The sequence below is a fragment of the Prionailurus bengalensis genome, chromosome A3, assembly GCF_016509475.1.
Source record: "Prionailurus bengalensis isolate Pbe53 chromosome A3, Fcat_Pben_1.1_paternal_pri, whole genome shotgun sequence".
NCBI classification, from domain to species: Eukaryota; Metazoa; Chordata; class Mammalia; order Carnivora; family Felidae; genus Prionailurus; species Prionailurus bengalensis.
Window position 1 is genome coordinate 133,022,700 of NC_057354.1, and position 13,561 is coordinate 133,036,260.

Sequence of the window (13,561 nt, forward strand, 5' to 3'; positions counted from 1 at the left end):
TCAAACTAGGGTGATGCGATTCACCTCGTGGGGTTGTCGTGGGAGGCCAGGAGAGAATCCCCAACCCAAGGCCCAGCACACGCATCAGAGACACTTACTGTCATTATTTGCTGGCCTCTGACTGAAATCTGTAATTATCGTGCTGCATCGATTATTGGCAGGGAGCAGACGTGGTATAATTTTTAAAAATTATATAAATTATCTTCTAGGCTTTTTTTTTTTTTTTTTTTTTTTACTTTCTGCGACTATATCTGCCTTTGTTTCTGCTTGTATGGACATTAAAATTTTGCCTTTTCCTGCAAAATTATCTTTTATAGTCTACTAGATTACGATAATAATACTTTGTACTCTTGTAGGGCCTTTTATCCGGGAATCTCAAAGCCCTTCATAAACTTTAATTAATTCTTGCAACAAGCCCCGTGAGGTAGGTAAGTATTATTAACCCCATTTTACAGATAAGGAGAGCTGAGACACTGAGAAGTTAAGTAATTTGCCGAAGGCCCCAAAGCATTTAGTAGCTAAGTCTGAGCAAGACCACAAAACGGCTGTCTCAGGCCTTACTTGGCCCACTGGGGGCTGCCCCGCCGGTCTCCCGGGGCCCCAGGGCGTGATTGATGGGGGGACCTCAAGCGATTGCCGCGCCCGCGTGAAATACATGTTGTTCGCCTTACAGGCGTTATGGGGAATTGTTGAGGCTGACTCATGTGTCGCCCCTGGGCACTGGCCTATCTTCGGTACTGGGCACAGCCGGCTAACCCCCTTCCCCGATCGGAACCCTCCTGCCACAAAATTGTCTCTGCCAGGAGACTCACATTTCCCTCACGATTGGACTCAACCAAGCGCACGCCGTGTCCCGGGCACGATCCTCCCCGTCCGTGCCAACTCCTCTGTATCTTACGGCGATCCGATGCGTGACGTGGTCACCCCCCCACTTCACGGATGAGGACAGCCGAGGCTCAGATGGTGAAATGGGAGAGCCAAGGTCACGCAGGAGGACCGGAATGCCAGCCGGGTTCTGGCTCAGGGACGGATGACGTTGTCACTCAACCAGCTGACGGCTGAGGTCCAGCTGTGTCGCGGGGAAAGCTGTTGATCCTACAACGGACTCCGTAGGCGGGTGAAGAGCTTCTGTGTTGTTGTCAGCCAGGTCAAGCTGGCGGCTTCTCTTCTTGGATGCGGGGATTAACGGGGAAGGACCGGCTAGACGCAAGATTTCACCAAGGGCGCGGTTCCTCCGGAGACCCTTTCCAGAGGGTGCCCAGCAGAAGGCTTCTATTGTCTTCCTGACTCAATGGCCCCTCGCCACGGCCGCAAAACTCCTCCCCTCGGGCTCGAGACACTGAGAACGGCTCAGGATACTTCACTTTCCTCCAACGCGACTGCTGAAGTTGGACAAGCCTGGATTTGAACTCCGGTTCTGTACTCACTTATGGTTAATCGTGGGCAAGTCCCAACCCCGGCACATCTCGGTTTCCTCATCAGGAGAAGGAGCCGTTGCAAGGATTAAATGAGTAAATGAATACAAAAGCCCACGGCACCCGGCCTGGCATCGAGCAGGTGCTCACTAATGTCCCCTCTCCCCTCCTCTTCTTGCCTGGCCACTGCCCACTTTCCACCGTCGTGGAGCTGCCTGACTCACGCCATTGCCACCCGTTCTTTTCCTTGTTGGCTCTGCCAACATCCTGGCTCAGACTCTTGAGGGCCCGGCGTACCTCACCCAGGTCACTGCCATACCCAGCGGCGGTCACGATAGCCGCTCCCCGCAGTCCCCCGTGACCACTTTGGACTGGCTGGGGGTCACCCAGCCCTGCCTCTCACCCACGGCGGGGGCTGATTTTCCCACTTCTGGATCCGGAGACTCAGGCCCTCCTCCCTGAGGTGGAAGGTCGGACTCAGTGAGCTCCAGGCCTTCAGGCCCTGACGCCCCAGGATGCCTTCTGCCCTGACCGTGTCCCAGCCACAAGCAGAGCCTTGGGAAACCAGGAGCCCCTCCCCAGTGCCACTCGGCCAGCGGCAGGCGCCCGGGGACAGCCCCACGGCCCGAACATTCAGGCTTCTCTCAGGGGTGGCAGATCTGAGAAAACCTAACACGGTTTCCTCTTGGATTAGCTCTTTAAAAATAAGAATCCCTGGGGTACCTGGGTGGCTCAGTCGGTTGAGCGTCCGACTTCAGCTCAGGTCATGATCTCCCGGTTTGTGGGTTCGAGCCCCACATCGGGCTCCCTGCTGACAGCTCGGAGCCTGGAGCCTGCTTTGGATTCTGAGTCTCCCTCCCTCTCTGCCCTTCCCCCACTCGTACTCTGTCCCTGTCTCTCTCTCAAAAATTAATAAACATTAAGAAAACTAAAAGAAAAAAAAAGAGCCATTATACAACAACATCTAAGGTTTAAACGAGTTCTACAATACCAGCCCCTACCTTTCTCTCTCTCCTTCACCTGTGGGCCCCTCTTTGTTCTTTTAGGCTCACCTGTTGAATCTTAATTGGTCATGAGACAGTCTTCCCCGGTCACACTCAAGGTCTTGGTCAGCTGGACGCTAAAAGCTCCAGAGAAATATGAAGGGAAAAATTAAGATTATCTGGAACCCCTCCACCCTGGGGTTAATAATAATGGTAACACATACTGAGTTCTCCGGGCTTGAGTCTCTAGGACTCATGTTCCTAGGAGCAGGGACGGCGGGCGAGGGGGGTGTGTGGTTTAGAACTGAGGGACCAGGACACCTGGGGGTGGGGGTGGCAGGCTCAGAGCCCCCTCCGGCCTGACCTGGCCCAGGCTGCCCCTTCCCGGGGTCTAAGCCATTTTGCACCCACTGACCGGTGAGCCGGAGGGGTGGCCGCGGTTGGCTGGGAGAGGTTTGTAGCCGTGAGCCCGGGACTCTCCTGTCTCTTGTCACAGGTAATTCTCATTACGTCCGCCAGGCTGCCTAGTGGTTGTCGGGTTTCCTGTAGGGCAGATGATGAGAAAGTTCTGGAAAATAGTGGTGTTGGTAGTGCAACACTGCGAATGTACTGAATGCTGTCAACTTGTAACCCTAAGATGGTAAATGTTGTACTTTACCAGACGTCTTTAAACAACAACAACAACAACAACAAACCCTTGAACCGGAATGGTCACTATGTCTGGACCAGATTTTCTTCCCCGCTCACGTGCACACACACACACACACACACCTCCAATTGCTCACGTGGCCTCATTCCCACCAGTGGCAGAAAAGAAGGAAGGCTTAGAGCATCACAGAAAGGTCTCTTAGATATTGTCAGGTCGATGATCAGCTGATCCAAAGCCCTGCCTCCCTGCGACGGCTGTGTCCCCTCAGCAGAAAGCCTGACCCCAAGGCTCTGCCGGCCCGACTTCCCCGCCCCGCTGGGCATTTCCCCGGCTGGTAAGCAGGCCTGGGCCCTGGCCAGGTGAGTGGGGATATCGTGGCACCTGATAAGGCGTGTTACTTATTGCTGCTCTCGAGGGACTTCCCCTCCTTCGTGAAGCTGTTCTCCGTGCTTGCTGCTGGGGCCAAAGCCCAGGGCCCTCTGTCCTTGTCCTTTCCACCCCGGGTTGTGCACAGCTTACCTCCCCTGCTAGATGGCAGCACTTCTGAAGCAGAGGCTTTGCGCCATTCCAGGGACGCCCCTGCCCCCGTCATCACGCAGGACTCATTTCTCCATCACACGTGAGGGGACACTTAGCAAGGTGCCAAGGGCGCAGCAGTGGACCCTGTCCTCCCCTCAAAGAGGTGTCCTTCCCGTTAGACGCGCAGAGGCCCTCAGTACAGAAGTGTGATGTTCCTCCACGGATAGGAATGGCCAGGCGATTGCCGCCAAGGAGACGTGCCGTTGATGTAGGTTAGGAGGAAATGGGGCCCACGTCCGAGGACAGGTGGTGCCCTTTGCAGCCTGCGGGCGGCCTGTCTACTGTTTTTCCCTCCTGTGCAGGACCCTCACTTCGGGACCTTAGGAGAGGGGGCTGTGGGGCGCCTGGGTGGCTCAGTCGGTTCAGCGTCTGACTTCAGCTCAGGTCACGATCTCACGGTTTGCGGGTTCAAGCCCTGAGTCGGGCTCGGCGCTGACAGTGCAGAGCGGGCTTGGGATTCTCTCTCTCTCTCTCTCTGCACCCACCCTCTCTCTCTCTCTCAAAAATAAATAAATAAACGTTAAACCAGAAAAAAAAAGAAGAAGAAGAAGAAGATGGGGCTGTATGCTAAGATTTTACTTGGCGGTTAGAGCAACCCGTGCCCTGCATCTCTCTCTCTGGCGGACCGTCGCTGTGGGTCGTTACACGCAAGACAGCCGAGGGCCCTGAGCCACGAGCCTCCCGCCTGGGGCCCTTGAGCAGCCTTGCCTCGGCACCACCATCTCGAACCTCACGGGCCCTCAGCCCCTAGACTGACTCTCACCCTTGGCCCCAAGCGGGGCTGGTGGGGCGGGCAGGTGCAGTGAAGCCTTTTGACAGCCCATCCCTGCAGACTGTGGCCAGATCTGAAAGCTGGCCCGCGTTCATTGACGGGGTGGATAAAAGTGGGGGTCACCGGAGGCAAAAGATGCCTTGGTGCCTGATCCTTTCTGCTACTACCACTCATCGCAAGAACCTTCCCGAACTCAGGATTGGGGAACCGGAGAGCAGCTTCCCCTATCCTGAATTCAGCCCCATGCATATTTACCGGGCCTCTACGGTGTGCTTCAGCCGCAGATCTAAAGAAGCATGTCTGTTGGCAGTTACCGAGACCAGGAGGCCCGGATTCACGTCCTGCTTCGAAGCGTGGGACTTCCCTGAGCTTTTGTTTCCTTATCTCAAACCGGGCTCTTGCCTCACTGAGCTGGGACAAGGGTTAAAGAAGATCAAGCCCACGAGAGCAACTGTTTCCTTTAATGTTTATTTATTGTTGAGAGAGAAAGACAGAGCCCAAGAGCAGGGGAGGGACAGAGAGAGGGGGAGACACCGACTCCGAAGCAGGCTCCAGGCTCTCAGCTGGCAGCACGGAGCCCAACCGAGGGCTCGAACCCACGAGCCATGAGATGGCGACCCGAGCAGAAGTCGGACGCTTAACCAACTGAGCTCTCTGGTGCCCCAGCCCATGAAAGCATTTTATGAACTGGGAGCACTAGGTAAATGTCAAGTAACTGAGTAAACAGAGGGTGCAGCCAGATGGCTTCAGGGTGCAGGCTCTTCCGGGGTCTTGTTTTCTTGATGACAAAATTAATAAGCATGCAAATGCTTAGATCCTCTGCTGCTGAATGGTGCCCCTCTCCATCTAAACAAGGTGAACTCAAAAAGATGAGTCAGGGACACCTGGTGGGGGGGGGCTCGCTCAGTTAAGCGTCCGGCTTTGGCTCAGGTCATGATCTCACGACTCGTGGGTTCGAGTCCCGCTTGGGGCTCTGTGCTACCAGCTGGGAGCCTGGAGCCTGCTTTGGATTTTGTGTCTCCCTCTCTCTCTCTCTGCCGCTCCCCAGCTCACTCTCTCTGTCTCTGTCTCTCTCTCTCCCAAAAATAAATAAACATTTTAAAAAAAGATGAGTCAAGTAAAATAAAAGTAAGACAAGCTTCTCATAATTTTTTTTAAACTCAAAAATATGCTCTTTCTGTGCAAGTATACATGTAGCTGCATACAGAGATGATATCATAGCACATGTGATTTTTTCATGTAGACCTTGGACAATTTTTAAGGGTCCAAACATGTAGACCTAAAGCAGAGGCTCATTACCCATCCTATGGGTGGGTTACAAGGGGTGGGAAGGCCCTGATTTGTAGGAAGGGTCACATGACCTCACTCATCATATTCACACAGGAGCCTATCTTCCAAAAGGCCAAGAATCCTCCTCCAGATCTTTGCTTCTCCAACATCTGTGTGCCCACAGATCACCTGGGTCTTGTTAAAACACAGGTTCTGAGGGGAGCCTGGGTGGCTCAGTTGGTTAAGCGTCTGACTTTGGCTCAGGTCATGATTTCATGCTTTAGGTTTGAGCCCTGCATCGGGGTCTGTGCTGATGGCTCGGAGCCTGGAGCCTGCTTCAGATTCTGTGTCTCCCTCTCTCTTTGCCCCTCCCCTGCTCATGCTCCATCTCTCTGTCTCAAAAATAAATAAACATAAAAAAATGAAAAAAAAAAAACCCCACAGGTTCTGATTCACTGTTCACTAGGTCCAGGGTGGGGACCTGAGAGTCTGAATTTCTACCAAGGCCCCAGTGCCCCTGCGGGACTTCAGGCCTCCATCTGAAGGGCAGGGCTGGGAAGCAGTAATCCTTGTCCCTGGCTGCACATTAGGATCACCTCAGGGCTTTAAGAGTCATGTTTGGGCACCGCTCCCCTCAAAACTTTCCGCTTTAATAGTCGAGGTTGGGGTCTGGGCATTGGCGTATTTTGAAAGCTCCCCAGATAATTCTAATGTTCAACTAAGACACTCCATTTTATGCCAGCAGTCTTGTCAAACAAAGAACATTTTTATCTTCCCTTTTTTTAATGTTCTTATTAGTTTTATTTTTGAGAGAGAGACAGAGAGAGAGAGAAGAGAGTGTGAGCAGAATGGGGGCAGAGAGAAAGACAGAATCCAAAGCAGGCTCCAGGCTCTGAGCTGTCAGCACAGAGGCCCACATGGGGCTCGAATTCACGGACCGCAAGATCATGACCTGAGCCGAAGTCAGATGCTTAACTGACTGAGTCACCCAGGCGCCCCTCTTCTCTTTTTGATTAAAATAAAACATGGGGGGTCAATGAGGATGTGTGGAAAGCACCCATAAGAGTGAGCGTCTGGCATGCATCTGCCCACGAAGCTTTGCCCAGTGTTAACACTGAGGGCGACGTTAAAAATAGTTAACAGCCGCTCAACGTAAGAAGTGAGCCCTAATGTAGACAATGGACTTGAGTTAACGATAACGTAGTGATTGTTCAATATGGATTCATCAGTTATAACAAACATACCTCATCCGCGCAAGATGCTAATGACAGAGGGAGAGGGGCAGGTATATGAGAACTCTGTATTTTGGGCTCGATTTTTCTGTAAACCTAAAACCGTTCTGAACAATAAAGTCTTCTTAATTAAAAAAAAAAAAAAATGGACAACCGGTATGACACAGACAGTGAGCAATCAGAGGACAGCAGAGTCAGGAGGGACAGGCGTCGGCTCCTTCTTTGCTGAATCATGGAGGGAAGGTGGGGGGGAAGGGAAGGTCCCCAGGGAGGGGCTGAGCAGTCAGAAGGCTCCGAACTGCAGAATTATTTCGATACAGAAACACTGGCGTGGTCTCAGCACCCAAACATCAACTATGGCTGATGCTCACGTTATCAGTCGTCGTCTGTGAATTAAAGGCAGAGATTAAGGAAGCAAAGAGGGATAAGCCTGTACGACAGATCTTGTTATCCTCGCTTTAGACGCAAGGAAGCAGAGGCACAGAGAGTCTGTGACTTGCCCAAGGTCACACAACTATTCAGTGGCGAGTCTGGTCGCAGAACCCAAGCTTGTCTGCCTCACAACCTTCTTCTCCGGCTAAGGTTGTGGGCGTTCCGTTCACCTAATCTACGTTTGCTGGTTTCCTTCTCCGTGAAGGTGGGTCGGGAAGCTGGCGTTTGCAAAGGGCGGAAAGTACTTTTGTGCACAAAAGGCTGGCGCTCCTGCTCAATCTGGCCACTCACTTCCCCGGGCGGATCTTTTTCCTCCCTCTGCTTCACTCTAGACCTGGAGAAAGTCAGCATTCTAAAGACCTTGGGGCTCGTCGGCCAGTCATCCCCCGCTCCCATTTGACAGACCGGAAGAGTGAGGCTGGGAACAGGGAGGCAACTTGGCTAACCCTAACTCGGCAGGGTGCGGGTCAGGGTGCTGTAATGCTCCCTCCCCAGGCCCAAGCGCACACGTGCAATTAAGCCGTAAGAGCCATCTCCCCGCGCAGTCAGCGGGCCACAGGGCTGCTCTGTGAGCGTCATTCAGTGATGTCACTGGGAGTTGTCCATGTGTGACTTCACAAAGGTGTGACGGTGACACATACACTTCCCCTGTGCTTCAAATCTGCAACCCAGCATGCTTCCGGATCCTTCATCCAGGTCAGCGTGTGTTTCACAAAAGTAGTGGTTAGATGAGAGTCAATTTAGTGTAATAAGGGGTTTGGTTTTATAAGCAGGAAGAATTGCCTTTGTCCAGCAGCATGAAAAGAGTGGTTTTAAAGTTAAAATTATGTCATGGGGTGGCTCTCAGGCTCCGGCAACGTATGACACCTCACCAGAGAGTCACAGGGGTGCTTTCTTCCAAAGGAAGGTCAGAGAGGAGGATGCCCAGCTTGCGGCTTGGGGAGCCGTTCCCACTTGCTTCTGAAGTGCTGAGTTGACAGACTTTCCAAGGAATATCCTGTCCTAGGCCAGAGTCCCGTCCTGAGAACACAGTTCCTGGAGAGACAGGATGAAAGGGGGTCATGGGCCTGGTAGGCTCGGGTGGTCTTCCAAATGCAAATGCCGTTGGCTCTGTTGCTATTTGTCCATCTCAAATCACCATTTATAGCTTTCGCCTGGAGCGTCAGGGTCCAACATGGCAGCCGCCAGCCGGGCATGGCCGTTTAAGAGCGTAAGCTAACTAAAATGAAATACACTTACAGATTTCATTTCTCAGTCACTCCAGCCACGTTTCAAGAGCCACAGGTGACAGGTGGCCGCCCTCCCGGACAGCAGAACCACGGAACACTTCCATCATTGCTCCATCAATGGTACAGGCCTAGAAAGTGGGCATCGTTGGCGGGAGTGGATGCGGAGAGCAGATCACACAGACCCAGGGAACCAATCAGAAGGACCTGAACCCCACGAGCACGTGAGAGAGTCTGGAGGTCTAGATGCGGTTAGAAAATCTGGACCTGAGGACAGGGATGCCGCCCTAGCGGGAGAAATTTGCCAGGTACATCACAGTGCCAAAGCGGTTCTGCACAGAACAAGTTCTAGTGCAGACCTCACATAGGGAGGACACTCTGGGACACGAACGAATTACAGGCAGTCTCTTATTTCGCCCTTGGTGTGTATCTTCGGGCCTAGAAATGTAACCATGAAGAGGTCGGTATTAAGTCATATCATGTTCTTCCAAGAAAATGTTCCTGTTTATTTCTAGGGCAGGGTGGCTGTCAAGGAGCCAAGCTGACCTTGACGAAGCAGGGGAGGTTTATTCTAAGAATTCGGGGAAGTCACATGAAACCCGGAGGAGGCAGTTCTGCCCTGATGGGGCTGGGAGTGGCCACATGCCAGGCCGGGTGGTCCCAGTTCCCCTCCCATGTTCCTTTCACCCTGACTTCTCAGCCACGAGGTCGTTCTTCTGCGCATGTGGACTTGAGTGAGTCCCACAGTTGATCCTCGCCGACCAGACTCAGGGCCCTATTGCTCTGGTGCACGGGACATGCGTCAGTGCTCCAGGCAGAGGGAATCTGGCCCGGCAGGTTTGGGTCAGGTATCCACCGCCTGAGCCCGAGGGTGAATTTATTCCAAGACTGTGGAAGGCACGGGGCGCTCTGGAGACGGTGGAGCAGGAGGGGGTAGCTGCCTCTCTGGTACAACCTGGTGCGAGATAACTTGGATCACTTGGAACATCCTCAGGACAGTCAGAAAAAACAGCGAACATCTCTATGATCTTTTAAGGGATCAAAGTCAGCTGGAAGTTCGAGACCTGAACCCAGATTTATAGCGTCCAAGTGTCTAGAATAGGGTCTGCTGCACAAAGTGCTCGATGAATATTTGTACAATGAATGCGTCCGCTGAACTACGGAGAGTCACAGAGTATAAGACTTTTGATTTAAAAAGAAAAAAAACAAAACCAAAAACGGGCGCCTGGGTGTCTCCGTCATTTAAGCATCTTACTGGTTTTCCGCTCAGATCAGGATCTCTTGGATCACGGGATCGAGCCCCGCGTCAGGCTAAAAAGCCTCACTTCCGTGCCTAAGATGGACATAAAGTTTCCAGTATCCTCCTTTCAACAGACATTTACTAAAACTAGACCCTGCTCACCATGCTGGGAATATAGCATACGAGCCACGAGCCCGCTCTCCAGGCTCAGTCTGGTGGGGAAGATGCAAAGTAAACAGGCAACCATACTCAAATACGTGCACATGTCCTAAGGATGATGGAGGAGATCTGAACTTACGCTCCTTTACTCTTGATCAATTTCACCGTAGCAAGTATCCAAAAATCATTCCAAGCATTGTAGGCAGCCCTTAATAATGTTATTTTGAAGATAAAAATGGTGTCGCTCCCAGTAGACAGCATTTTAAATATGTTTTAAATCAACAAGGTAATTCTCTTATTGACTAAAATAGAATAAAGAATAATATATAATATATATTATATTATATTATATTATATATAATAATATATAATAGAATAAAAAAAGAATAAAGATCCCATCTATTCACATGTATTTACATAAAATGGCTGTTTTATTTGGGACGGTGAAAAAGTTCTGGAAATGGGGAACAGCGATGGTCGCACAACCTTGCGACTATGCGTAATGCCACCGGATTGTCCACTTAAAAATGGTTAGAACGGTCGGCCTTGTGATGTATATTCTTTACTACGATACAAAATGAAAAAAAATTCATCCGGGACACACAATTTTGTAGATCTGTTCTCACTTTATAAACACAGCACTTTTCTCCAAATCGTTAGAAAACGTGCGTAAATATAACTGTAAAGCTTGAGTACTTTTTTGTCCTGTGGCTACAGCCTAATTTTATCACCGTTCCGTTTATGTTGCATCTTTGAAGCGTTTCCAATGTTGGGTATTATAAATGGCATTTCCGTGAATACCTTTGTGAATAAAACTTCATCTGCTTTTTAGAGTGTATCCGTGGATAGATGGAGTCCTACAAGTGGGTTCACTAGACGAAAGGGGACAACGCGTTGCAGGCTTCTCACAGTTATTGAGAGATTGCATTCAGTAAGGGTGGTAACCGGTTTGTACTTCTCGCTATGTGAGACGGCCTCTGTCACACCCGCAGCCTGAATCAGTTCAGAAGGTCTCAGCAGCCGGTGGCATCTCCCCTCCTCCTGCTCGTGTCTTGCTTTCACCCTCGAAGTGCTGCTGTGGGTTGAAAGCCCAGTAACAGTGCCCGGGCCGTCGGCTCAGACTCATCAGAAAGGACACTGGCAACAGGTGTCCCCAAATTGCAGAGATGGGTATATAGCCCGGCCCCGAGGTCCATGCAGGTGCCTTCTGGAGAGAGACGGTGAAAGAGGAAATTGTGCCAACAGAAAGGGCTGGGAGACAAGGCGACGAGGCCACCTGGAGGGAGGAGACGATGAGACTTCTCAGCCAAACCAGGACCCGCTGAGAGTGAAGGGGACGCTATCACTCATCACATGGGAACAACTGTCTCAGGCAAACCAGGATTTACACCCAACTTACATGTCACCTGGGACCGCATGTCTATCCTAAACTCAGCGCCAAGAATCTGTATGGAATGGGACCCCAAACATTGGGAATGAGGACCTTATTAGGGCGTTTGGTTGCTAAATGGACGCAGCAAAGGGAACACGTGGCCTCATTGTCCAAGGAGCATGCGATTTCATGGGGTGACAGGACAGCACACCCACCTGAATGCTGATACTCTACCTTGTCCAAGAAGCGGACACCAGACGAGACCAGATGTGGCCGAGAGACCCAGGAGACGGCAGGAGCAAACAGGAATGTAGCGACTGAGGGCTTCACCCATTTGAGAGGAGGCAAGTTTCAATCAGCCAAGATCTAAGGGTAAGGCATTCCAGAAGAGGGAACGGGGTAGATACGGAGGCAGATAGGAGAGTTTTCAACTGTTTGCTGTTGAGCCCCTCCCAAATGTCAGGGCTGAGCGAGGCACCTTGTAATTTATGGAATAATCCCGTAACCAACAACCATGCAAATTCCTATGTCCGACAACCCTACAAAATAACAGAGGTGGAAAGACTTCCCCGAGAGCCCAGGGCTAGCTGTAATGAGACCTAACATTTCTGCTCACCAGGCACTGTGGTTTGAGACAGGCGGGACGACCCAGCGACTGCCCCAGGTACAGGCAGTAAGGACCTGCATTGTCTCTGCAGGTGATTTGAAAACGATAATAAAACCAACCGGAAGCTGCTCTGCTTGTCATTATCACCCAGCCCATCAACTCTATACAATGTCCCAGATGAAATACTCCTCCCCGAAAAAAATCCTTTGTTCTAAACGATTGCTTGCGGTTATGATTGAATTTTAACAACTTGTACGTGAAACTCCATGATGTCACTGCTTGCCGTTCACAGCATCCTCTTCTGCACCCAGATTAATTCAGAAAATTCTTAGTTCTCCAGCTGGTTCCTGATTCACACAGACTCGGCTACATGTGTTTGTTCTGTTCCTTATGGTTTGCAGCCCTTCGGTAGCCTAACCAACTGGTCCCCGATCGCCAGGGACTTTTCTGCTTTGGACACTCTAAGTCCCAGCCAGTTGCCACCCTGCCTTTGAGTTCGGCCGGGGAAAAATTCATGTCTCCAGCTGTCATGACAGATTTGAAACCAACAATATCACAAGTGTGTGAATGCAAAGGGAGAGAGCTCCACTGAATTCAATGCTGTCATCCCCTACGTAGTTCCGACGTGGAAAGTTTAAGCCATGGAAATGCTAACTGCAAGATAAAACATTTGCATTTGGTAGGTAACAATTTTAGTTCATACACGAGATGCTTAATTTGAATAATATCTGTAGAACTGAAGTTTCTTCTTTTAAAACTATTTGTGGGCGGGGGGGAGGGGTGGGGTGCCTGGGTGGCTCAGTCAGTTTCAGCTCAGGTGGTGATCTCACGGTTTCATGAGTTCAAGCCCCGCGTCGGACTCTGGTGCTGGCACCGTGGAGCCTGCTTGGGATTGTCTCTCTCCCTCGCTCTCTGCCCCTCCCCCACTCACGCTGTCTCTGTCTCTCTCAAAAAATAAAAAAAATAAAATAAAAATAAAATAAAAAATAAAATGTTTAAAGATAAAAATAAAAAAAAACAAACTTAATTAAAAAATTTAAGATATATCTTTTTGTTTTAAGCCTGAAGAACAAATCGAGAAAATAATAATTACTGGTGGTTTTTTACAGAAGTGATAAACGGAAAACAATTTTGTTGTATGGGGGGGGGGGGTGTTGAAGTTTTCCGTTTCAGGCGTCAAATACAATAGATCGGTGCTGCGTGTAAATTATCTCACTTAACCTCCGTGGCAACCCCAAAGGGTGCCTTCTATTATTTTCCCCATTTAGAGAAGAAAAAAACTGAGATTCAGGGAGATGAACTATCTTGCCAGGGAGGGCTGGGATTCAGACCCATTGCACTCTGTCTCCAGAGCTCACTCTCTGACCCCTGCGTTATGACGTATTTAATCCCACAGCTGGGCTCTTCCGGAGAGTGCTGCTGGCCAGGGTATGCAGGCCCCGCTCAGAACTTTTTTGGTAAGAATATTATAGCTGATGGGGCGCCTGGGTGGCTCAATCAGTTAAGCATCCGCCTTGGGCTCAGGTCATGATCTCGTGGTTTGTGGGTTCAAGCCCCGCATCTGTGTTGACAGTTCCGAGATGGGAGCCTGCCTTGGATTTTCTCTCTCTGCCCCTCCCCTGTTCA